Genomic DNA, 24,944 nt, shown 5'->3' with positions numbered 1-24,944 from the left:
CTGTAAGTTTATAAAGTAGACAAATGTAGATGAACAAACAATCTACTTTCTCCCCAGCGGAGTCACCATTTTTGGGCACTACAACCCCAAGCATAAAATGTCCATAAACCAAGGGCTCCTAAGTCCCTAAAGGTGTTGTTCCAACCCCTAAAAGAACAAGGTCAACTGATTATAGCATCTCCTAGAAGTTCTCCATGAAAAACTACTAAGAACTGGTCAAAACTGGACCATTTCACCTGCTCCATAGGCAAAGTGCGTTGCATCCCACCTAAATACACACAGTGGGTGCGTTTCATTTCAAAAATCCCTTCTATGGGGTGCGATGGGTGAGAAGGGACAAATGGCAGGGTCAATCCGCAAGGTGGAGAAGCATGGAATCTTCCAGAAACTTCTCCTGTGACACTTGCCTATCTGAATTCGACCAGGGATGATTAAGAGATCATCAATCTCCAAGTGGAATCAAGAACTATCAGAGGGAAGACAATAATCAAATCACAAGCTGACTCATCTCCCTTGCAGACATCTATATATGGATCCCTCATCCCAGAGATCCAGAGGCTGGAATTTTGCATCTTGTAAGGAATTGCTATTGGTTTCTTGAGACAACATCATAGTGTTGGGTGATCTAAGCTTTTCATGAGGTGAAGAAGGGCTTACTTGCTGAGAGGATGATGTTGGGTCAGAACAATTGGTTGTAATTCTCTTGGCTCTTTCTTGATTATCAATAAAACTATTCTAGTTTTCCTCCATACACTTGTGTGATTGATGTTTTATGCATTTGTGTGGTTAATATACATTTGATCCTATATTGCTTATGATAATAGATCCATGTTCTTGTATAGTGCTATGCTGCTTTGATTCTACAGGTTCAGTGAAGCTGGGTAGGAAAACAAGTGGCAAAGAACTATCAGAAGACAGAGGAATCGAGCAAGGAACCAAGTGCAAGACAGAGGTTGGTCTCCTTTATTCTTCTCTCATCTATCTTTCATAAAGGAAAACGATAGTAGTTTTACTTTGTTTGTTTCTAAGGTAGCTACCAGCCTTAGTGGGATTAGCAGTTCTGCATAGACACTATTCCCGGTAACAAAATGGCAACTCCACTAGGGAGCGAGTAGATTGTTTGTTCATCTACATTTGTTTACTTTATAAACTTAGAGACGAAGCCTGAAGTCAAGCCAGCTAGCCTTCGAACTGCATTTTCTATGAAAGTGCAAAGTAGATCAACTTTGCTTCAGTCAATATCTGGGTTTTGTTTATGAATTAAACAATTGAATTACAAGCTTTCTAATTGACCTCGTGGTGGCTCTAGTAACCTCCTTAGATCTACCCCTGTGATTGATTTACTGAATACCACTTGCTCGGCCAAAATCCCTTAATTGAACTGAAAACTATGACCCAGAACCAATCAAGGTCTCGTCCCTGGTCCAGCGCACTGTCTATTCTGTGAACCTCAAATTCAGCGCACTTCCCAAGTGTAGTAGGTGCGTTGCATTTCAGTTTCACCGTGTTACAGGTGTGCTGATCAGACAAGGCCTTGTTCCTAAATTTTGGTTTCTATGTTCACTCTTTTCATATCTATTCAGGAGTTTTGCTGCCTGTAGTTAGTACACCTCTGTTTGAAACCCCTTTCCTTGTTGTTATTCCACCTCCATTGTGCAAAGAACTGTAAATGTTTTTATGTAGTTTTTGAGTCATTTTCAGTTCTCCTTTACAAAAAAGTAACGTAATTGTACTGTCGTTTCTTGATTTGAAAGTGTCGCAAGTGTCATTTTCAGTCATAGAAGAGATTCTGATTTCTCTTGATAGTTGATTACCCTGTTACTATTGTATTTGATTTGATCTAGTAGTTTTTCTAGTGTCGAAATCAAGTTTTCATTCCAAATCACAAAGTGTTGTCATTGTCCTCATTTTGTTTTGAAAAGAAACTTGTTAGTAATTGTCGCTTTGAAAAATAATTCAAATTTGCGCATTAGCTTTCTTTTTATCATTTACACATTAAGAAGGTTGAAAACAAATACATGCATGTGCATTTGCATTTAGACTGTTTGTTGGTTTGATTTAGGATAGTGCATATAGTGTGTGCTCTTTGCTCTTTGTTGAAAGAACGCCATCTCTCTTTCCTTAGTAGCTAGGATTTTCATTTGCAAAAAAGAAGATTAAACGATTGTTTATCATCTTAGATTGCATTTTAGGAATTGTACATCTACATCATGTGGTGAACCTGAAAGGCAAATTTCTTAAGCAAGATCAACTATAAAATAAATTTAATGAATCTAACAACGCTTTCGAACCTAACGCACAACATCTAGAAGTCTAGGCTAGAGACGTGTTCCGGCGTCGTAAAACCTGGTAACTGTTTTTTTCACTGTTGGTTGGGTGATTCCTCCACTTTGAGACGATAAGTGCCAGTACGGACTTGTGCTCCCACGTACCGTTGAGTATATTTTGGGAGACCACAATAGGCTTAATCCTTTATCCATAGGAATCCGTGTCTTCCGCCCTATCGATCACAATGCACAGAACACAACATTTGGAAAGATTGACTGTTGTACCGTAAAAAGTATTCTGCAGTTTTGCGATTGGTTTGGTAATCCCTCTGTCTAGATTTCCAGAGCAGTCCCTTTCGTTCCTTTTCAGACTCCTTAACGGAAAAGGTCCATCTGAGCACTTGTCACTTTAGTCTCATTAAAAATCGAAGCCGACTATAGTCATCTTTCGTTTTTTCTCGACTCTTTAAAATTGAAAAACCAAGTTGTGTCAAAGCGTCTAAAATTCATCTAATTCAGAAATATACTTCCCCTTGATTTTTAGTTGATCGAGTAATCCGCAATCATGGAAGAAAGTCAATTGAAACCCCGTCGTTCACGGAGGCTTACGATTCAACCGTCTTTGTCTTCGGAATCGAAATTGTTACGAACAAAGTGAACTCGTTTAACCGGTTCCAAATTCCCTGGTAAAGTTAGAACAACTGTTCCAACACCATTAGAGACTCCGGTTACTCCAAACATTTCTGGTATCCCTACCTTTACAGAAGAATTTCAGCAGCCACCAAAGGACAGTAGCACTGATCCTAGTGTGAGAGTAAACACTTGTGTTACTCAACCAGTTCCATCTACAACTGATTCGGAGGGTTTTACTCCCCAAACATCTGTCACTGTAGATTCCATACCTTCTTCGGCACCAGAAATATTTTACAAACCAGACGGTCTACCTCTTCCACTTGGTCTGATTGCTATAGAAGAGATTGTGGAGGATCCTCCATCTAGTACTCCATCGCAATTTGGAGTCAGGATCACTCTGTATCCTTCTTCATCAGAAATTAGTCTACTGCCATCGGAAGCTCCTGTAGAATCACTAGGCAGTCTTTTGGATAGACCAGAAATGTCTGAACAACCGTCAACATCTAGGACTGTGTCGTCTGACACAGCAACGACAGAACTTCCTGCTGTCACTCCAACAATGTTCGCCGGTATACCATCTGTCCCAACTAGTTCTCAACCGCTAGAAGGGGCCCACTCAGAGGCTATTTCGACAGTATGGTCCGTTCCTGTTTGTTCATCCAGAAACTCTTATGTTGAGTCTCAACAAATTGATCCTTCAGGGTGTCAATTTAGGCAGTCCGGTCCTCAAGGGCAAACCATACCTTTAAGTACCGGATTACCGCCATATGGGGGCAGTATACCCTTTCATTGTCTCCTCCGGGAGGACAACCATACGGGAGTTCACAACAAAATTCAGGTTATGCTGGAATTACATCTAGCGGTTGGGTACCAATACTACCTCAACAACCAAGAGTTGTATATTCGATGCAACAATGCTTACCTATGTCAAATATACCGACTACGCTAGCTATTGTGACAGTGTCGCAAGTACAAGCGTTGCCTGTTGTATGCCAACCTTAGGTTTCTCAGGTGGTAATGCAACAGCCTCTTGTCCCTATGACTCAACCACAATCGCCAACTGGTGGGATGACACAGGCACAGACGGGTACAATTACCCCTCATCTTGGTCAAACAGTCAATATTGGACAACAGCACATGGCTTCACAACCATGGCTGGTGCAATACCAACAACCGCAATTCCAACAAGTATACCAAGGATCTAAGCAACAAATCTTTGCAAATAGTGGGCAGCCGTATATTCAAAACGGTCAAAATCAACCGTTCTAAAATGGTTATGCCCATCAACCTTACCAAAATTACCAGCATCAAATGCATTATGCTGGTATGCAAAGACCAACTGCTCAGGCAATTCCATCGTATCCTGGGTATGCTTCGCCAAACCTGAATCAACAGTTACCCTTCATGCCAATTTTGGAGTTATCGGATCTAAATAGGTTAACAAACGATCCAATTGCTTACGCCCCTTGGTGGCCAGCGATTCCGCATAAACTTTCGTTAGATATTCCTAAATTTAATGGAAATCTAGGTGAAGACCCATCGAATCATGTGATGACATTTCATATGTGGTGTTCATCAAACACACTAAACGATGATTCAATTAGACTTTGCCTTTTTCAGAGGACGTTAACTGGTCTGGCAGCAAAATGGTATATCGAGTTACCCAGAGCTTCATTTGACAACTTTAGTACCCTAGCCACAACCGTTTTAACCCATTTTCAGTTACCGATAAGGTACGAAACGGGAACAGAACTTCTTACCAACTTCAAGCAAACAACGGCCACTCACATATCTGATCATATTCATGAGTGGCGACGTCATCGTAGAATGGTAAAAACGTATGTTCCTGATCAGCTTTTAGCTGAATGTTTTATTAAGTCTTTATTACCTTCCATTACAGAAGATGTGGCAAAAGGAGGAGTCGTCACTGAAGAGCAAGTTATTGCTCGTGCACAATATTTATACTTGATTTATACTCAGTCTGTCACGCTCTACGATAAAATAGCTGACGCTCCCAGACTGGAATTTTTCGTCCGTCCTCCTCCTAAATCAAACAATGACTCTCATGCCGGCAATGGCGTGATTGGTACGACAGACATGAAATTGACAAAGGCTACATCTAAAAAGGCTCGTAAGATTTCCAGTCAAAATGCAAAAGAAGAACTCCTTGCCTCGGAAGTAAATGCTGTGTCTACTGACAAAGGCAAAGAAACCAAGCAACCAGGAGGCAAGAAGAAAAAGAAAAGGAAGAAGAAAAAATAGGAAGAGTCATCTCCTGAAAAATCTTCTGCAAACCCTCCTGGAGATAGGAAACCAAGAAATCCATGCATAATTTGTGATGAGGATCATTGGACAAAAGACTATCCATTTAAAGCTGAGCCTAAAAAATTCTGTAAGAATTCAAAAACCTCGGCGGTATTGACTGATCCGTTTCCAAACCTGGGAACCAAGCTGGTTGCTAACCAAAATGCTTCTCGATCCCAAGTGCTTATGTTGTCTATCTCAAAGTAGCAAAATGATGCTTTGACAAGGAATAAAGATTACGGGAATCCACAGCTGTCGAATAACAAGGCTAATGAACGACCTAGTAGTTCGACAACAACTTTGACCGAAGTTGTGCCACCCATCATTCCTGAACCAATGATAAAGCCGCCAAAGGGAGTAATACACAAATCGACACTTAATCCTCGTGCCAAAGTAGCACAGAATTATAATATAGTAGAGGACTTGGCCCAATCACCGTCCGCTATGTCGACACTTGAGGTACTGCAAAATTGCCTCTCCCAAAAGCAGGATCTATTATCAGTAATAGGTGGGATTGACCCAACGGATTCCAATCTTGTATCCTTTAATCACAAAGGATATGACCCTTAGTTACCCACTCAACTAGCTTTCCTTATTCAAGTGAAAGCCCTTAACAAAATTGTTCATCAAACAATTATTGACGAGGGGGCATCTACATGTATTATGTCGATGAGTTGTTGGAAAAATTTAGGCTCACCACCCTTGTCGAGATCGTCAACGACGTTAAAATCATTTGATGGATGATCATACACCCCATATGGGATTTTAAGTAACTTGCAAGTTGAACTAGGGGGGAAAACAGTAGAAATAGATGTTGAAGTAATCAACGAAAACCTCGATTACAACATCCTACTGGGAAGGCCCTGGATATATGCCATGGCCGCAGTTGTGTCAACCTACTTCAGGAAGATTGCATTTCCCTTCCAAGGAGGAATTACAATCGCCGACCAACAAACATTTCTCCCCAACAGTTCACAAGTTACGGGAAGCATTCCAATGATCCATGGAAGCAATCATTCGCTTCAAAATATTGGAGTAGGCCTCCTAAAAGACCCTACCTTAATGGGTACTTTTTCCCTACCACCTCCGAGTAGTTTGGCGGAAGTGGCCACAGTGGAAACCTGCAATATGAAATCTTCTATATCTAATGAATTTAGAAGATTCCTAAACATTTTGTCAGCATGGATCATTGCCGTTTTAGAAATATTGTAGCAATCAATTTTCTTGGCTTGGGGGGCAAACCCAAATCAACGCTCATCGAGTGTTCGGATAGATAGGTCTAAGAAATATGGCACCTCTTCAAATCCTTGGTCACATGTACATTCTACAGACGAAGGAATCATTTAATCAATGATGATAGGAGAGGCACCATGGGAATATTACCACCATTGCTCCCATCTTCCGGATTACCACGAAGAGTATTCCAGCAACCTTAATCATCCATCAGTGTTTTATTTTCTATCAAATACTGTAAATACGGTGGATTTCGAGGATGGTTCTTATCTCGTGTCGACCTCGTTAAAAAATGAAACAAGGAGTCATGAGGATAGTTCTTTTACTGTGTCAACCTCATTAAAAAATGAAACAAATCCCCTTTCCAAATCTCAAAGGTAAACCTTCATTCCAACCACTGAGTTGAATGCAATGAAGCTTGGGGGGCATGCACATCGATTTGTGTTATTATTTTGGGGGCATGCAAACTTATCACGAGCAGTGTTACTGCAGGGTTCAAGCTCGTTAAAAAATAAACCCGCATCGAGCAGTTTTAACGCGGACTTCATGCTCGTTAAAAAATAAACATAAGCAATGAGCAAGTGTTTCTGCCAGCGTTTAAGCTCATTTTAAAATAAAAAATGAACCAATTTCCGGTAAATAACCATCGTGAATGTAGTACTTCAACCTTTGAAGCCTTGGTCGTGTTCTCATCATCACCTCCACTCTGTATTGGCCGATCATTCACCTCCACTTGATTTTTTACCCCTTTTGAGGAACAGCTGCGAAGAAAGATCCTGTTAGCCATCCTTGTGACACTGCCATGATTGGAAAATTCCAAACCTTACCTGGAATCAGCTGCTACCCAAATTTTTCACTTGTTCCTCAAAAATGAGTCTCCTTTAAGCTCTTTTCAACTGTCTCGTAAAATATGAAAAGATTGCCGAGCCATTGGCCTCTCCAGCTCGTTAAAGTGACTGGAAGTGCTATCCCTCCTTTAGATTTTAATATTTTTGGACCTGAGGGATTATTACAGAAAAAGATCGAGTGCTTGTCTTGTTCGGCTCGTTAAAATTACCGAAAATTCATCCCTTTCGTATCATTTTATACTTTTTTGGACATAAGGGATTTGATGACGAAAAAGGATATTTGGAGTTTCCTTTACATTCCTTTTCAGACTCTCTAAAATTGAAAAGGACTGAGTTATCTTTTTCGCTAAACTCGTTAAAACCTAATAGCGACAAACTTGTCCATAACGGACAAGAACGAATTTCACTATCGCTAGGCTCGTTAAAACATAGCGATGGGTTTTCCCGAAGGGAAAATTATAGAACAAGCATATGTTATCCTCCTCAAGCTTGAAAAAAATAAAGAGGTACTGGTCAGCAATGACTGGGGAAAAATTGGGAAGAAAACTTGAAGAAACTTTGTTGGTAGCAAGTCGCTCTTGAACATGACACTTTCACTCCGCATCCTAGTCAGGTTGGGTTGTTCCATTCACTGGTCATATCACCATGGTTCCATCACACCATCCACATTTGGGGTTAATGCTACCAATCCATCACGTCAGTATCACCGATGTTGGGTATACGACCAAAGTCCCACATTAACTAGAAGTGGGGAGGATCATGGGTATATAAGGATGGACAAATATCTCCATTGGTATGAGGCCTTTTGGGGTAAAGCCCAAAAACAAATCCATGAGGGCTTAGGCCCAAAGTGGACAATATCATACCATTGTGGAGATATGTGGTGTCCAGAGTCCCAAACAAGTGGTATCAGAGCCATGACCCAAAGTTAGCCAAGTGGATGAATCCTCGGAATGCCGAACAAAGGTGGTGGGCCCCGGTAATATCACGATTGAATCCGTGGATGAGCTCGGTTAGACAGGCGGTGTGCTCCGGATTCTTCATGGACGTGTCCTGGTCCCAACACGGTGAAGAGGAGTTGACCTGGGATAGAGCAAGCTCTCGAGGCAGGTGGTGCTTCCATGTAAGGCGTGTGCTTCTAACGCATTGGAGCGGAGAATCCTGGTTGGTAGAGAGTGGACGGATGGATAATCGTTTGAGGGGAGGCTCAATGGTCCTTTGTTCGAGGGGAGGATTGTTGGGTATACGACCAAAGTCCCACATTGACTAGAAGTGGGGAGGATCATGGGTATATAAGGATGGACAAATATCTCCATTGGTATGAGGCCTTTTGGGGTAAAGCCCAAAAACAAATGCATGAGGGCTTTGTTGGCATTATGATTCAAGTGTTGTCCTTGATGGCAACTCACTCAGAGGTTGGTACAGGTGCTCAGAGGTTGGTACAGGTGATGGCAACTTAATCAGAAGACAGATCCTAGTACAGCATGCCAAGGAAGTTCATACACGCAGGTTCGTTAAGCCCAAGTCGCGTGTACACGTAGGTTGGCTTCAGCAAAAGTGCGTGTATGTGGAAAAGTACCTTTGGTCCATGGCGGTTAGTCCTTGGAAGTTGTGCCTATGGTTTCGGACCATTGTGTCTCGACGGGCGTGTCGATCCCTAGTTTTGAAGTTGATGGTATTGTGTTACTATGGTTTTGGCTCTTGGTATTGAGCAAGGCCTAAGGCTATATAAGGAGAAGAAGATCATTAGGCAATATCATCTTTTGACAAGGCTTGAATATCTGAAAGAGAAAGAGATCTGATATGCAGGGTCTGGGTTGCTTGATCTGAGCTAAGGAGAAATCACATCGGTTGATGGAAGACTAGATCTAAGGATAAATCGGGATCTAATGGTTTGAAATGCACTATTATGATATGGTTGATTATGCGTATTTCTAGATCTGCATACTGTCGCAATATTATGTTCTGGGTCTAACTGATGTCTGGTACAGCTGCAAGTTGAGAGAATTTATTTTTAGATCTGTACGCAGGTTGGCTTAGGTAAAAGCGCGTGTATACGCGGGTTTCGCTCATTGAAGTAGCGTATATCTCTTGAAGCTTGATTTTTGGGTTTGCAGTTGGATCTGACTGTTATTACAGAGTTCTATAGACTGCTCTATGTTCTGGTATCTGGTGATTGACAGGGTTCAGTGGTTCAGTGATTCAAAGTTTGATGATGCTAGTATTGGTTGTTTTATGCTTCAATGATCTGTTGTGAAAGTTGAATGAATTGTGGTCTACAGATTGTAATGTTGTGCTTCAGGAATATCCAGTCTGAAAATGTATGAAAGGTGGTACCTGAAAGAAAGAAGATTGTAGGTCAGCACCTACGTACTAGTATCTTAGCTAGTACAAGAGCAAAGGGGGGTAGGAGCTCCCTTCCAAGGAAGTTTGGAGAACGAGAGAAGGTTGTAGCCTTCTGCAGGTTGTAGCCTGCGTACTGGTATAAGGCTGCACCAGTACAAAAAGATTGTAAACTGAAGTTTCATATTAAAGAAAGATAGAGACAACTTGCAGCAGGTGGTTTTCACCCACATTGGGTTTCCACCTTATATCTTGGTGTTCATGTGTATGGTTTCTGTGTGATCTGTTCTACTGCATCTGCTTACTCTTAATATGGTGAATAATGTCCTCATGCACTTAACTGAAGATAAACTGATTGAATTATAAGATTTCTAGTTATACGTTGTTTTCTTTATTCACAGTTGCGTGTACACGCTGGTTCTCTTAACGAAAGTAGCGTATATGTTTCTGAGCATTGAAAAAGTTTTATAGTTCTGATAATACTAATTCACCCCCCCTCTTAGTATTATTTCCAACAATTGGTATCAAAGCAGGTCCTTCAGAGAAGCTTGATCGCTTGAAGGTAGATCGTTCATCATGAGCAACTACGAGAGAGAAGCATCAATCAGGCCACCCGTTTTCGAAGGGACAAACTTCTATTATTGGAAGGTAAGAGTTACTGCATATCTTCAATCTCTTGGTACAGAAGTTTGGGACATTGCAGAAACAGGCTATGCTTTTCCTTCAGCTACTCCTACAGATCCAGCTGAGAAAAAGAAGTATGAAATAAATGCAAAAGCAGTCAGTACTCTATTAGGAAGTATATCCCAAACGGAATTCATGAACGTAATGCAATTTAAATCCGCAAAAGAGATATGGGACAAAATGGTCACAAGCTATGAAGGAGATGAACAGGTAAAGCGTGTTAAACTTCAAACTCTCAGGATTCAGTATGAGACTCTCAAGATGTATAATGATGAAAGTGTGGCTAATTATTTTCTTCGGGTAGATGAGATTGTTAATTGTATGAAAAATTTGGGTGAAGAAATAAAAGAGGCTATAGTTGTTGAAAAGGTTCTAAGATCATTGTCTCCCAAGTTTGAATCTAAAGTATCTGCAATAGAAGAAAAGGAAAATCTCCGAATTCTCACTATGTCTCAGCTTCATGGAATTCTAACCGCTTATGAAATGAGAAAGGGAGGTCCATTAGACAGAAGAGAAGCTGCCTTCAAAGCTTCAGGCAAAGAAGATTATTATGAAGCAAGTCATGTGCCAGAAGATGAAGAAGAAGAATCAAATTTTGTCAGAAATCTTCAAAGGGGTTCTGGAAGGTTCAGAGGTAAGTTACCTTTTAAATGTTTTGCTTGTGGAAGAGTAGGCCATTATGCTGCCAAATGTCCTCACAAGGATAAGAATGACAAGGGAAAGGAACCTGTTAGATGGAACAAGAAACAAAATGAAAAGAAGAAAAGCTATTACACTCATGAGGATAGTGATGGTCTTTCAAATAGTGATGAAGATGAACAAGGTAATAGATATAAACTTTTAATGGCTTTCGAAGATGATGACTACATGGATGCTATAGATGTAGAAGGCTTTTATGAAGAAATGAAAGATCTCAAAGTTTGTTTAGAAGAGAAGAGTGCTATTATTGATTCTCTACAATGTCAACTAGCTGAAAAGGAAAAACATCTTGAAAAATTGGAATGTGAGATTGTTTGTCTTAGAAAGGAGATTGAGAAAACCAAAGCAATTAATCTTAAATTTGTTAAAGGATCTGAAACCTTGGATAAGATTATCAATGTGCAGCGATCTCCTCTGATCAAGACAGGTCTTGGATATAATGGAGAAACATCTCAAGCCTCTACCTCTAAAAGTTATCTTGATGCAGCAAGGAGAAGCGAGCAAAGGCTAAATAAAAGTCATCAGGTGAATCAGGGACAGTTTATCTCAAGAACAAATAAAGACCATCAAGAAATTCAGGGACAAACAGCCTTAAGGACAAACAGAAGCTACAATCATCCGCAGGTAAAATCTTCCCAATTTTCTCCAAGAATGAATAGAAGCTACAATCGGTTGGATGATAGATCTGATTATCGCAAAAGTTTCTTTAATGGCCAATGCTTTTCTTGCCATAACTTCGGTCACAAAGCAGCTCAATGTGTTGCCTACAAAACAATCATGACTAGAGAAGCTCAAAAGCAAGGGAGAATGACTGAAACCATGAAAAGGACTTATAACAATTTTTCGGTTCTTGAAAATGAAGCTAAATGCTCTATTTGTAATAACTTTGGTCATGAAGACTCTGAATGCAGGAGCAGATTCCGGAAGACAACTCAGAAGGAACAAACCTCAAATGTTAGAACATGGAGAATAAAAGAATCACAACCAGAAAGATGTGGGATAGCCTTTTATGCAGAAGGTCAAGAAAATCTATGGTACATTGAAAGCGGATGTTCGAAGCATATGACAGGGGACAAAGAAAAGCTTGAGTCATATACCGCATTAGAAAAAGGGAAGAAATTTTCTTTTGGGAACGATATCTCTGCAGCCATAAAAGGAAAAAGGTGTTGCTCCATTGAAAGAGAAGGTCAAAGCAGGAAATGTGTTATATGTTGATGGATTGAAGCATAATCTTCTAAGTGTCAGTTAGATGTGCGATCAAGGAACCGAGGTAATATTTAGATCGAATGGATGTTGTGTTCGCGATCTTGATACAGGTAAAACAGTGATCAAAGGAAGAAGGACTCCAAATAATCTATATATCTTTGAGGAAGGACAACAATGCTACTTAAGCAAGGATGATGAACATTGGCTATGGCATCGGAGGTTGGGGCATCTAAGCTTTTCACAAATAAGGAAAGCATGCAAATATCAGGCAGTTCGTGGTCTTCCAGATATCAAAATTCCAGACAATACCATATGCAAATCTTGTCAGTTTGGAAAGCAAACTAGAACTAACTTTCCAGAGAAGGAAGGATCAGCTAGCATGCCTCTCGAGCTAGTCCATACAGATGTATGTGGTCCATTTAGGAAGAGGACACCTCGAGGAGAAGAATATATGATATTATTCATTGATGATTTCTCCAGATTTGTTTGGTTAGGGCTCATGAAGCACAAAGATGAAGCATTCGAAAAATTCAAATCCTTCAAAGCCTTGGTTGAAAATGAATCAGGACACAAAATTAAGTGCCTCAGATCTGACAGAGGTGGGGAGTTCACCTCAAATGAATTTTTCGATTTCTGTGACGAACATGGGATAAGAAGAGAATTCTCTACAGCTAGAACTCCTCAGCAAAATGGGGTTGTGGAAAGAATGAACAGAACTATCCAACAAATGGCTCGTGCTATGCTCGATGAATCAGGTACTCCCGCAACCTTCTGGGGTGAAGCTGCACATGCTGCTGTTATTATTCTTAACAAAACAAATGTCCGAGTAAACAACACTCAAACACCTCACGAGCTCTGGAGTGGTAAGACTCCTTCAGTGAAGCACTTCAAAATCTTTGGAAGCAAATGTTATATCAAGAATACTGATGAGCAACTTGGCAAACTTGAACCAAGAGCAGATGAGGGCATTCTTCTTGGTTATTCTCCACATAGCAAAGCATACAAGTGCTACAATAAAAGACTTGGCAGAATTGTTGACAGCATTGATGTAGTGGTTGACGAGAAGGGATATATTCCTAGGCAAGCTCATCATGAAGACATTGAAGAAGATGAAGGTTACCCCCAAAGGCGGAATGATGAAGAAGAAGAACCTCAAGAAGAAGAAGAACCTCAGGAAGAACCAGAGGAGCAGACAAGAATAGAAGAGAAGACTCCATCCAGATATGTTCAAAAGAATCATCCAGAATCTCAGATTGTGGGGCAGAAAGAAGCAGGAGTACAAACAAGAAGGACACTTGCAGAAGCTTCAAGCTATTTTGCATTACTCTCCTCCACTGAACCACAAAATGTTAAAGAGGCTTGCAAAGATGAATGTTGGGTCAAAGCAATGGATGAAGAACTTGAGCAGATCGAAAAGAACAACACTTGGGAATTAGTTCCTAGACCAAAAGATAAGAATGTAATAGGAACAAAATGGGTCTTCAAGAACAAATTAAATGAAAATGGAGAAGTAATTAGAAACAAGGCCAGACTTGTTTGTAAAGGGTATGCGCAGCAAGAAGGAATAGATTTTGAAGAGACCTTTGCTCCTGTGGCAAGACTTGAGGCCATCTGAATGTTCCTTGCTCTCTCAAGCTTTCAAAACTTCAAGGTATTTCAAATGGACGTGAAATCAGCCTTTCTGAATGGGGACTTAGAAGAAGAAGTATATATTGAACAGCCAGATGGTTTCATTCTTGGGAGTGATCCAAACCTTGTATGCAGATTGAAAAAGGCTCTCTATGGACTCAAACAAGCTCCAAGGGCTTGGTACTATCGGTTGGACAAATATCTTCAACAACAAGGTTTTTCAAAAGGATCAGCAGATAGCAATCTCTATATAAAAGTTGAAAATAACAAATTACTAATTCTTGTTGTTTATGTAGATGATATTATATTTGGCAGCAATGAAGAGACTATGAGTCAAAACTTTGCCTTGGTTATGCAGAAAGAATTCGAAATGTCACTACTTGGAGAATTGACATACTTTCTTGGATTGCAAATCCAACAAAATGAAGGAGGTATATTCTTGTCTCAAACCAAATACCTCAAGCAGATCTTGAAGAAGTATGGCATGGAAGAGTCAAAACCTGTATGTACACCCATGGTTACAGGATGCAGCCTCAGTGCAAATGATGGATCAGCAGCAGTTCATCAACCCACTTATAGATCCATGATTGGGAGCTTGCTTTATTTGACAGGTACCCAACCAGATATTACACATGCAGTAGGAATTGTTGGAAGATTTCAAGCCAACCCAAAGGAAACTCATCTTCAGGCAGTCAAAAGAATCTTCAAGTATCTTCAAGGGACACAAAACTATGGCTTATGGTATCCTAGAAATACAGATCTCACTCTTCATGCTTACACAGATGCAGATTGGGCTGGAAGTGTGGATGATAGGAAAAGCACAAGTGTGGTGCTTTCTTCATGGGTTCCAGACTAGTATCTTGGTTCAGCAAGAAACAGAGTTCGATTGCCTTATCTACAGCTGAAGCAGAATATGTGGTTGCGGCATCTTGTTGTACACAACTTCTTTGGATGATGCAAACCTTGCAGGACTTTCAAATCACTTGCACTCCACCAGTCTCTATCTTATGTGATAATACAAGTGCAATTAGCATTTCAAAGAATCCAGTCATGCACTCAAAGACCAAGCACATACCAATCAAGTACCATTTTCTTCGGGAGCAAGTGCTTGAGCAGAAGGTCAAGTTGGAGTATGTTCCTTCTAAGGAACAAGTTGCTGATATTCTCACAAAACCACTGCCCAGGGAAACTTTTGAATATCTCAGACAAAAGCTGGGAGTAGTCGATGCTTCATCCTGCTGTTAAATCTTGTCTGTTCTACAGAAAAGTTGGTATACGCAAGTTACGTAAGGGATATCCGCGTATATACGCAGATTTATGGGGGGTAAGTCGCGTGTATGTTGTACGCATGTTGCAGAGAGTATATCCACGTACAACGCTGGTCTATGCAGGAGAAATCGCGTATATGGAGTTATGAACAGCAAGTGCAAACTCTGGTTTAAAAGATCTGAGATGGGTATGTCAGAATTCTTCAGACACAGTTTCAAGGGGTGCAGCAGGCACAGGTTCAGGGGGAGCAGCTTAAAAGTCTCATAAAGCATTGTTGGCATTTCGATGTTTTGGTTATTGGTTTCTCAGAAAGAAATCCTGGTTGCTGATCTAAAAGATGTTTATCAGATGCTGCTGGTGACATTCATGAGTCTTGGTCTAGATCTGTTGTCTCTATGTCATGTCTCTCTTTTGTGATATTTCTTTTATGGTGTCAAGGTCATGTAACGGCCTATGTTGGTTTCCCCACTATGCCTGGGATGAATGATGTAATATAATTGGTTGTTTCTGATATGTCCCCTCTTGGTAGGGAGTATGGATGTATGTATTGAGTCTTTTGGTGATAGGAAGGTCCCTTATGGTGTATAAGTCTTGGTTCTTGTTGAAGAACATCTTTTGCAGATCTGGCCTACTGTCAGGGGGAGCATGAGTCAGCACAGCCAAGCAGAGGTATCAGCATGTCCTCAGGGGGAGCACAGCCCTTTGCCCTTGATGTCAAAGGGGGAGAGTGACTTGGTGTGGTGGTTGCCATCAAGTCCAAAGGGGGAGATTGTTGGCATTATGATTCAAGTGTTGTCCTTGATGGCAACTCACTCAGAGGTTGGTACAGGTGCTCAGAGGTTGGTACAGGTGATGGCAACTTAATCAGAAGACAGATCCTAGTACAGCATGCCAAGGAAGTTCATACACGCAGGTTCATTAAGCCCAAGTCGCGTGTACACGCAGGTTGGCTTCAGCAAAAGCGCGTGTATGTGGAAAAGTACCTTTGATCCATGGCGGTTAGTCCTTGGAAGTTGTGCCTATGGTTTCGGACCATTGTGTCTCGACGGGCATGTCGATCCCTAGTTTTGAAGTTGATGGTATTGTGTTACTATGGTTTTGGCTCTTGGTATTGAGCAAGGCCTAAGGCTATATAAGGAGAAGAAGATCATTAGGCAATATCATCTTTTGACAAGGCTTGAATATCTGAAAGAGAAAGAGATATGATATGCAGGGTCTGGGTTGCTTGATCTGAGCTAAGGAGAAATCACATCGGTTGATGGAAGACTAGATCTAAGGATAAATCGGGATCTAATGGTTTGAAATGCACTATTATGATATGGTTGATTATGCGTATTTCTAGATCTGCATACTGTCACAATATTATGTTCTGGGTCTAACTGATGTCTGGTACAGCTGCAAGTTGAGAGAATTTATTTTTAGATCTGTACGCAGGTTGGCTTAGGTAAAAGCGCGTGTATACGCGGGTTTCGCTCATTGAATATATCTCTTGAAGCTTGATTTTTGGGTTTGCAGTTGGATCTGACTGCTATTACAGAGTTCTTTAGACTGCTCTGTGTTCTGGTATCTGGTGATTGACAGGGTTCAGTGGTTCAGTGATTCAAAGTTTGATGATGCTAGTATTGGTTGTTTTATGCTTCAATGATCTGTTGTGAAAGTTGAATGAATTGTGGTCTACAGATTGTAATGTTGTGCTTCAGGAATATCCAGTCTGAAAATGTATGAAAGGTGGTACCTAAAAGAAAGAAGATTGTAGGTCAGCACCTACGTACTAGTATCTTAGCTAGTACAAGAGCAAAGGGGGGTAGGAGCTCCCTTCCAAGGAAGTTTGGAGAACGAGAGAAGGTTGTAGCCTTCTGCAGGTTGTAGCCTGCGTACTGGTATAAGGCTGCACCAGTACAAAAATATTGTAAACTGAAGTTTCATATTAAAGAAAGATAGAGACAACTTGCAGCAAGTGGTTTTCACCCACATTGGGTTTCCACCTTATATCTTGGTGTTCATGTGTATGGTTTCTGTGTGATCTGTTCTACTGCATCTGCTTACTCTTAATATGGTGAATAATGTCCTCATGCACTTAACTAAAGATAAACTGACTGAATTATAAGATTTCTAGTTATACGATGTTTTCTTTATTCACAGTTGCGTGTACACGCTGGTTCTCTTAACGAAAGTAGCGTATATGTTTCTGAGCATTGAAAAAGTTTTATAGTTCTGATAATACTGATTCACCCCCCCTCTCAGTATTATTTCCAACAGGCTTAGGCCCAAAGTGGACAATATCATACCATTGTGGAGATATGTGGTGTCCAGAGTCCCAAACAACCGATATGTTCAAGAGAAGTCATTCAGAGAATTCACCTGTGTCTCACCCACTATAATACATTTTCGCTCCATTCTTTCATGACCGCCACCCTGAACCGTATATCACCAGATTGTTTTCACCTCCATTAAAATCATTTGCTCCATTCCGTGTCATTGATGGGGGATTCATTAAGGCCCTCCTATGATGGATCGTTTCTTGTCGACATCAGCTCATTATCCAAGAAGTCGATCTAGGAACAACCCTTTCAGTACTTTGAAGCTTGCATGCCTCAATGGAAAGTTTCTCACTTCCGGCGATAGGTTTACATCAATGGCCTTCGACCAAAAGATATTATATGGTGTTCGACGCCAAGTCCCTTATTCACACCACATGAATTGTACTACAGTACCTTGAGGATCATTATCATTATCGGTGATTCCTCTCGCGCTTGTTAACAACTTACATCATTGGTTGGTAATCAGGCGATGTCTTTCCATGTTCGACTCCAGAACATCCCTCACATGAATCGACTTGTACTTTGAGTGAAGATTGAATGAGACTGAAGACCCCAGATCTATTATTGATAATGAAGAAAGAGCCAAGAGAATTGCAACCAATTGTTCTGACCCAGCATCATCCTCTCAGCAAGTAAGCCCTTCTTCACCTCATGAAAAACTTAGATCACCCAACACTATGATGTTTCCTCAAGAAACCAACAGCAATTCCTTACAAGATGCCAAAATTCAAGCCTCTGGATCTCTGGGATGAGGGATCCATATATAGATGTCTGCAAGGGAGATGATTCAGCTTGTGATTTGATTAGTGTCTTCCCTCTGATAGTTCTTGATTCCACTTGGAGATTGATGATCTCTTACTCATCCCTGGTCAAATTCAGATAGGCAAGTGTCATAGGAGAAGTTTCTGGAAGATTCCATGCTTCTCCACCTTGCGGATTGACCCTGCCATTTGTCCCTTCTCGCCCACCGCACCCCATAGAAGGGCTTTTTGAAATGCAACGCACCTACTATGTGTATTTAGGTGGGATGCAACGCACTTTTCCTATGGAGCAGGTGAAATGGTCTAGTTTTCACCAGTTCTGAGTATATTTTCATGGAGAACTTCTAGGAGATGTTGTAATCAATTGACCTTGTTCTTTTAGGGGTTGGAACAACACCTTTAGGGAATTAGGAGCCCTTGGTTTATGGACATTTTATGCTTGGGGTTGCAGTGCCCAAAAATGTCTATAAAAGTTGCCCCCTAAAGCATGAGGTCTTTAATCTTTTGATGTCGGGTGAAATGCTTTATCATGAGGATCCGAAGTTCTTTCAAGCTGGAAGGAGACCTGTAATAAGATACAATACAATACATTATCTTCATAATTTTTTCATGATCTAGTTGAGGCGGGCATTCCCATGCTTAGCTTTATAAATTCATTTTTCATGTACATGAGATAGACAATCGTCTGAGTGTAGACTGATGATTCTGGTAAAGCCATCATCCCTTAGATTGGATGATTATCTGTGCAGTAATGATGTACATTTGATGCCTTTATTTTCCTAAATATATATCGCAGCCTGGATGGATGAAACTAGATCCGGGGTCTTCAGTCTCATTCAATCTTCACTCAATGTACAAGTCGATTCATGTGAGAGATGTTCTGGAGTCGAACATGGAAAGACATCGCCTGATTACCAACCAATGATGTAAGTTGTTAACAGGCGTGAGAGGAATCACCGATAATGATAATGATCCTCAAGGTACTGCAGTACAATTCACATGGTGTGAATAAGGGACTTGGCATCGAACACCACGTAAAATATTTCGGTCGAAGGCCATTGATGTAAACCTGTCACCGGAAGTGAGAAACTTGCCATTGTGGCATGCAAGCTTCAAAGTACTGAAAGGGTTGTTCCTAGATCGACTTCTTGGATAATGAGCTGATGTCGACAAGAAGTGATCCGTCATAGGAGGGCCTTAATGAATCCCACATCAATGACACGGAACGGAGAAAATGATTTTAATGGAGGTGAAAACAATCTGGTGATATACAGTTCAGGGTGGCGGTCATGAAAGAATGGAGCAAAAATGTATTATAGTGGGTGAGACATAGGTGAATTCTCTGAATGACTTCTTTTGAACATATCAGTGACACTAACATGATGGATTGGTAGCATTAACCCCAAATGTGGATGGTGTTATGGAACCATGGTGATATGACCAGTGAATGGAACAACCCAACCCGACTAGGATGTGGAGTAAAAGTGTCAGGTTCAAGAGCGACATGCTACCAACAAAGTTTCTTCAAGTTTTCTTCCCAATTTTTCCCCAGTAATTGCTGACGAGTACCTCTTTATTTTTGTCAAGCTTGAGGAGGATAACACATGCTTGTTCTATAATTTTCCCTTCGGGCAAACCCATCGCTATGTTTTAACGAGCCTAGCGATAGTGAAACTCGTTCTTGTCCGTTATGGACAAGTTTGTCGCTATTAGCTTTTAACGAGTTTAACGACAAAGATAACTCGGTCCTTTTCAATTTTAGAGAGTCTGAAAAGGAACATAAAGGAAACTCCAAATATCCTTTTTCGTCATCAAATCCCTTAAGTCCTAAAAGTATAAAATAATACGAAAGGGATGAATTTTTGGTAATTTTAACGAGACAAACAAGACAAGCGCTCGATATTTTTGTGTAATAATACCTCGGGTCCAAAAGGATTAAAATCTAAAGGAAGGATAACACTTCCGGTCACTTTAACGAGCTGGAGAGGCCAATGGCTCGGCAATCTTTTCATATTTTACGAGTCAGTTGAAAAGAGCTTAAAGGAGACTCGTTTTTTAGGAACGAGTGATAAATTCGGATAGCAGCTGATTCCAGGTAAGGTTTGGAATTTTCCAATCACGGCAGTATCACAAGGACAGCTAATAAAATCACTCTTCGCAACTGTTCCTCAAAAGGGGTAAACAATCAAGTGGAGGTGAATGATCAGCCAATAGAGAGTGGAGGTGAATGATCGGCCAATACAGAGTGGAGGTGATGATGAGGACACAACCAAGGCTTTAAAGGCTGAAGTACTACATTCACGATGGTTATTTACCGGAAATTAGTTCATTTTTTAATGAGCTTAAACACGGGGGGAAACACTTGCTCATTGCTTATGTTTATTTTTTGACGAGCTTGAATTCCGCAATAAAACTGCTCGAGGCGGGTTTATTTTTTAACAAGCTTGAACCCTGCAGTAACGCAAATCGAGGTGCATTGCCCCCAAGCTTCATTGCATTCAACTCAGTGGTTGGAATGAAGGTTTACCTTCGAGATCTCCGAAAGACTCGACTTTGATTTTACGAGATCGTAATCAAAGACTCGATTTAGAAAGGGATTTGTTTCATTTTTTAATGAGGTTGACACAGTAAAAGAACTATCCTCATGACTCCTTGTTTCATTTTTTAACGAGGTCAACACGAGATAAGAATCGGCCTCGAATTCCACCATATTTACAGTATTTGATAGAAAATCAAAAACTGAAGGATGATTAAGGTCATTGGAATAATCTTCGTTGTAATCTAGGAGATGGGAATGATGGTGGTAATCTTCCCATGGTGTCTCTCCTAACATCATTGACTGAATGATTCCTTTGTCTGTAGAATGCAAATGCGACCAAGGATCTTAAGAGGTACCATATTCCTTAGACCTATCTATCCGAACACTCGATGAGCATTGATTTGGGTTTGCCCCCCAAGCCGAGAAAATTGATTGCTACAATATTTCTAAAATGGCGATGATCCATGCTGACAAAATGTTTAGGAATCTTCTGAATCCATTAGATATAGAAGATTCATATTGCAGGTTTCCACTGTGGCCACTTCCGCCAAATTACTTGGAGGCGGTAGGGAAAAAGCACCCATTAAGGCAGGGTCTTTTAGGAGGCCTACTCCAATATTTTGAAGCGAATGATTGCTTCCATGGATCATTGGAATGCTTCCCGTAACTTGTGAACTGCTGGGGACAAATTTTTTTTGTTCGACGATTGTAATTCCTCCTTGCAAGGGAAATGCAATATTCCTGAAGTAGGTCGACACAACTGCGGCCATGGCATATATCCAGGGCCTTCCTAGTAGGATGTTGTAAGCGAGGTTTCTGTCGATTACTTCAACATCTATTTCTATTGTTTTTCCCCTAGTTCAACTTGCAAGTTACTTAAAATCCCATATGGGGTGTATGATCGTCCATCAAATGCTTTTAACGTCGTTGACGATCTCGACAAGGGTGGTGAGCCTAAGTTTTTCCAGCAACTCATCAACATAATACATGTAGATGCCCCCTCATCAATAATTGTTCGATGAATAGTTTTTTTGAGGGCTTTCACTTGAATGAGGAAAGCTAGTTGAGCTGGTAACCGAGGGTCATATCCTTTGTGATTAAAGGATACAAGATTGGAATCTGTTGGGTCAATCCCACCTATTACTGATAATAGAGCCTGCTTTTGGGAGGGGCACTTTTGTGGTACCTCAAGTGTCGACATAGCGGATGGCGATTGGGCCAAGTCCCCTACTATATTATAATGTTGTGCTGCTCTGGCACGACGATTAAATGTCGATTTGTGTACTACTCCCTTAGGTGGTTTGATTGTTAGCTCAGGAATGATGGGCGGTGCAACTTCTGTCGAAGTTGTTTTCGAACTACTAGGTTGATCTTTATCCTTGTTGTTCAACAGCTATGGATTCCCGTAATCTTTATTCCTTGTCATTATCAAAGCATCATTTTGTTGTTTCAAACCGAAAACATCAGTACTTGGGATCGGGAAGCATTGTCACTAGCAATCATATTTGTTCCTGGATTCGGAAACAGATCAGTTAATACTGTCGAGGTTTTTGTATTCTTGAAGAATTTTCTAAGCTCAGCTTTATATGGAAAATCTGATGTCCAATGACCCTCATCGCATATAAAGCATGGATGATTTGGTTTCCTATTTCCAGAAGGGTTTACAAAAGGTTTTTCAGGATATCACTCATCCTGCTTCTTTTTCCTCCCTTTCTTTTTCTTCTTGCCCCCTGGTTGCTTCAGTTGTTTGCCCTTGTTGGTCAACACAAAATTTACCTCTGAGGTGAGAAGTTCTTTATTTGCATTTTGTTCAGAAATCTTATGGGCTTTCTTAGATGTAGCCTTTGTCGATTTCATGCTTGTCGTACCTATCACGCCATCACCAGCATGAGAGTCTTTGTTTGATTTAGGAGGGGGAGGAACGGAAAATTCCGGTCTAGGAGCATCAGGTATTTTATCATAGAGCGTGCCAGACTGAGTATAGATCAAGTCTAGATATTTTGCATGAGCAATAACTTGCTCTTCAGTGACGACTCCTCCCTTTGCCACATCTTCTTTGAGAGGCAATTTTTTGGTACCTCAAGTGTCGACATAGCGGACGGTGATCGGGCCAGGTCCTCTACTATATTATAATTTTGTGCTACTTTGGCATGAGGATTAAATGTTGATTTTTGTATTACTCCCTTTGGTGGCTTTATCATTGGTTCAGGAATGATGGGTGGCACAACTTCGGTCAAAGTTGTTGTCGAACTACTAGGTCATTCATTAGCCTTGTTATTCGACAGCTGTGGATTCTCGTAATCTTTATTCCTTGTCAAAGCATCATTTTGCTGCTTTGAGATAGACAACATAAGCACTTGGGATCGGGAAGCATTTTGGTTAGCAACTAGTTTGGTTCCCGGGTTTGGAAACGGATCAGTCAATACTGCTGAGGTTTTTGAACTCTTAAAGAGTTTCTTACCTTCAGCTTTATGTGGACAATCTCTCGTCTGATGATCCTCATCGCATATCTGACACCTCGCAGGGGGTTTCCTTTGCCCAGAAGGGTTTGCAGAAGTTTTTTCAAGAGATGACTCATCCTGTTTCTTCTTCTTCCCTTTGTTTTTCTTCTTGCCCCCTGGTTGCTTGGTTTCTTTGCCTTTATCAGTCGAGATGGCATTTACTTCCGAGGCAAGAAGTTCTTCTTTTGCATTATGACTTGAAATCTTACAGGCCTTTTTAGTTGTAGCCTTTGTCGATTTCGTGTCTGTCGCGCCAATCACGCCATCACCGGCATGAGGGTCATTGTTTGATTTAGGAGGAGGGGGGATCGAAAATTCCGGTCTGGGAGCGTCAGGTATTTTATCGTAGAGCATGCTAGACTGAGTTTAAATCAAGTCTAAATATTGCGCACGAGCAATAACTTGCTCTTCAGTGATGACTCCTCCTTTTGCCACATCTTTTGTAATGGAAGGTAATAAAGACTTAATAAACCATTCAGCTAAAAGTTGATCAGGAACATACGTTTTTACCATTCTACGATGACGTCGCCACTCGTGAATATGATCGGATATGTGAGTGGCCGTTGTTTTCTTGAAATTGGTAAGAAGTTCCATTCCCATTTTGTACCTTATCGGTAATTGAAAATGGGTTAAAAAGGTTGTGGCTAGGGTACTGAAGTTGTCAAATGAAGCTCTGGGTAATTCGATATACCATTTTACTGCCGAACCAGTTAAAATTCTCTTAAAAAGGCAAAGCCTAATCGAATCATCGTTTAGTGTGTTTGATGAACACCACAAATGAAAGGTCATCACATGATTCGACGGATCTTCACCTGGATTTCCATTAAATTTAGGAATATCTGACAGAAGTTTATGCGGAATGGCTGGCCACCAAGGGGCATAGGCGATTGGATCATTTGTTAACCGATTTAGATCCGGTAACTCTAAAGTTGCCACGAAGGGTAACTGTTGATTCAAGCTAAGCGAATCATACCCAGGATAAGATGGAATCACCTGAGCAGTTCTTCTCTACATACCAGCATAATGCATTTGATGCTGGTAACTTTGGTAAGGTTGATGGGCATAACCATTGTAGAATGATTGATTTTGACCGTTTTGAATATACGGTTGCCCACTATTTGCAAAGATTTGTTGCTCAGATCCTTGGTATACCAATTGGAATTACGGTTGTTGGTATTCCACCAGCCATGGTTGCGAAGCCATGTTCTGTTGTCCAATACTGACCGTTTGACCAAGATGTGGGGTAATTGTACCCGTTTGGGCCTATGTCATTCCACTAGTTGGCGATTGTGGTTGAGTCGCAGGGACAAGTGGCTGTTGCATTACAACCTGAGAAACCTGAGGTTGACATACAACAGGCAACGCTTGTACTTGTGACACCGTCACAATAGCTGGCGTGGTTGGTATATTTGACATAGGTAAACATTGTTGCATCGAATATAGAACTCTTGGTTGTTGAGGTAGTATCGGCACCCAACCGCTAGATGTAATTCCAACATAACCTGAATTTTGTTGTGAACTCCCGTATGGTTGTCCTCCCGGAGGAGACAATGAAAGGGTATACTGCCCCCCATATGGTGGTAATCCGGTACTTAAAGGAATTTTTTTCCCTTGAGGACCTGACTGCCCAAATTGACACCCTGAAGGATCAATTTGTTGAGACCCAACATAAGAGTTTCTGGATACTATTCTAGATGAACAAACAAG

Source organism: Pinus tabuliformis, chromosome 1_2, assembly GCF_031772625.1.
Source record: "Pinus tabuliformis cultivar Carrire ecotype Pingquan chromosome 1_2, CPIR1, whole genome shotgun sequence".
Lineage (NCBI taxonomy): Eukaryota > Viridiplantae > Streptophyta > Pinopsida > Pinales > Pinaceae > Pinus > Pinus tabuliformis.
This window is presented reverse-complemented; position numbering follows the sequence as displayed.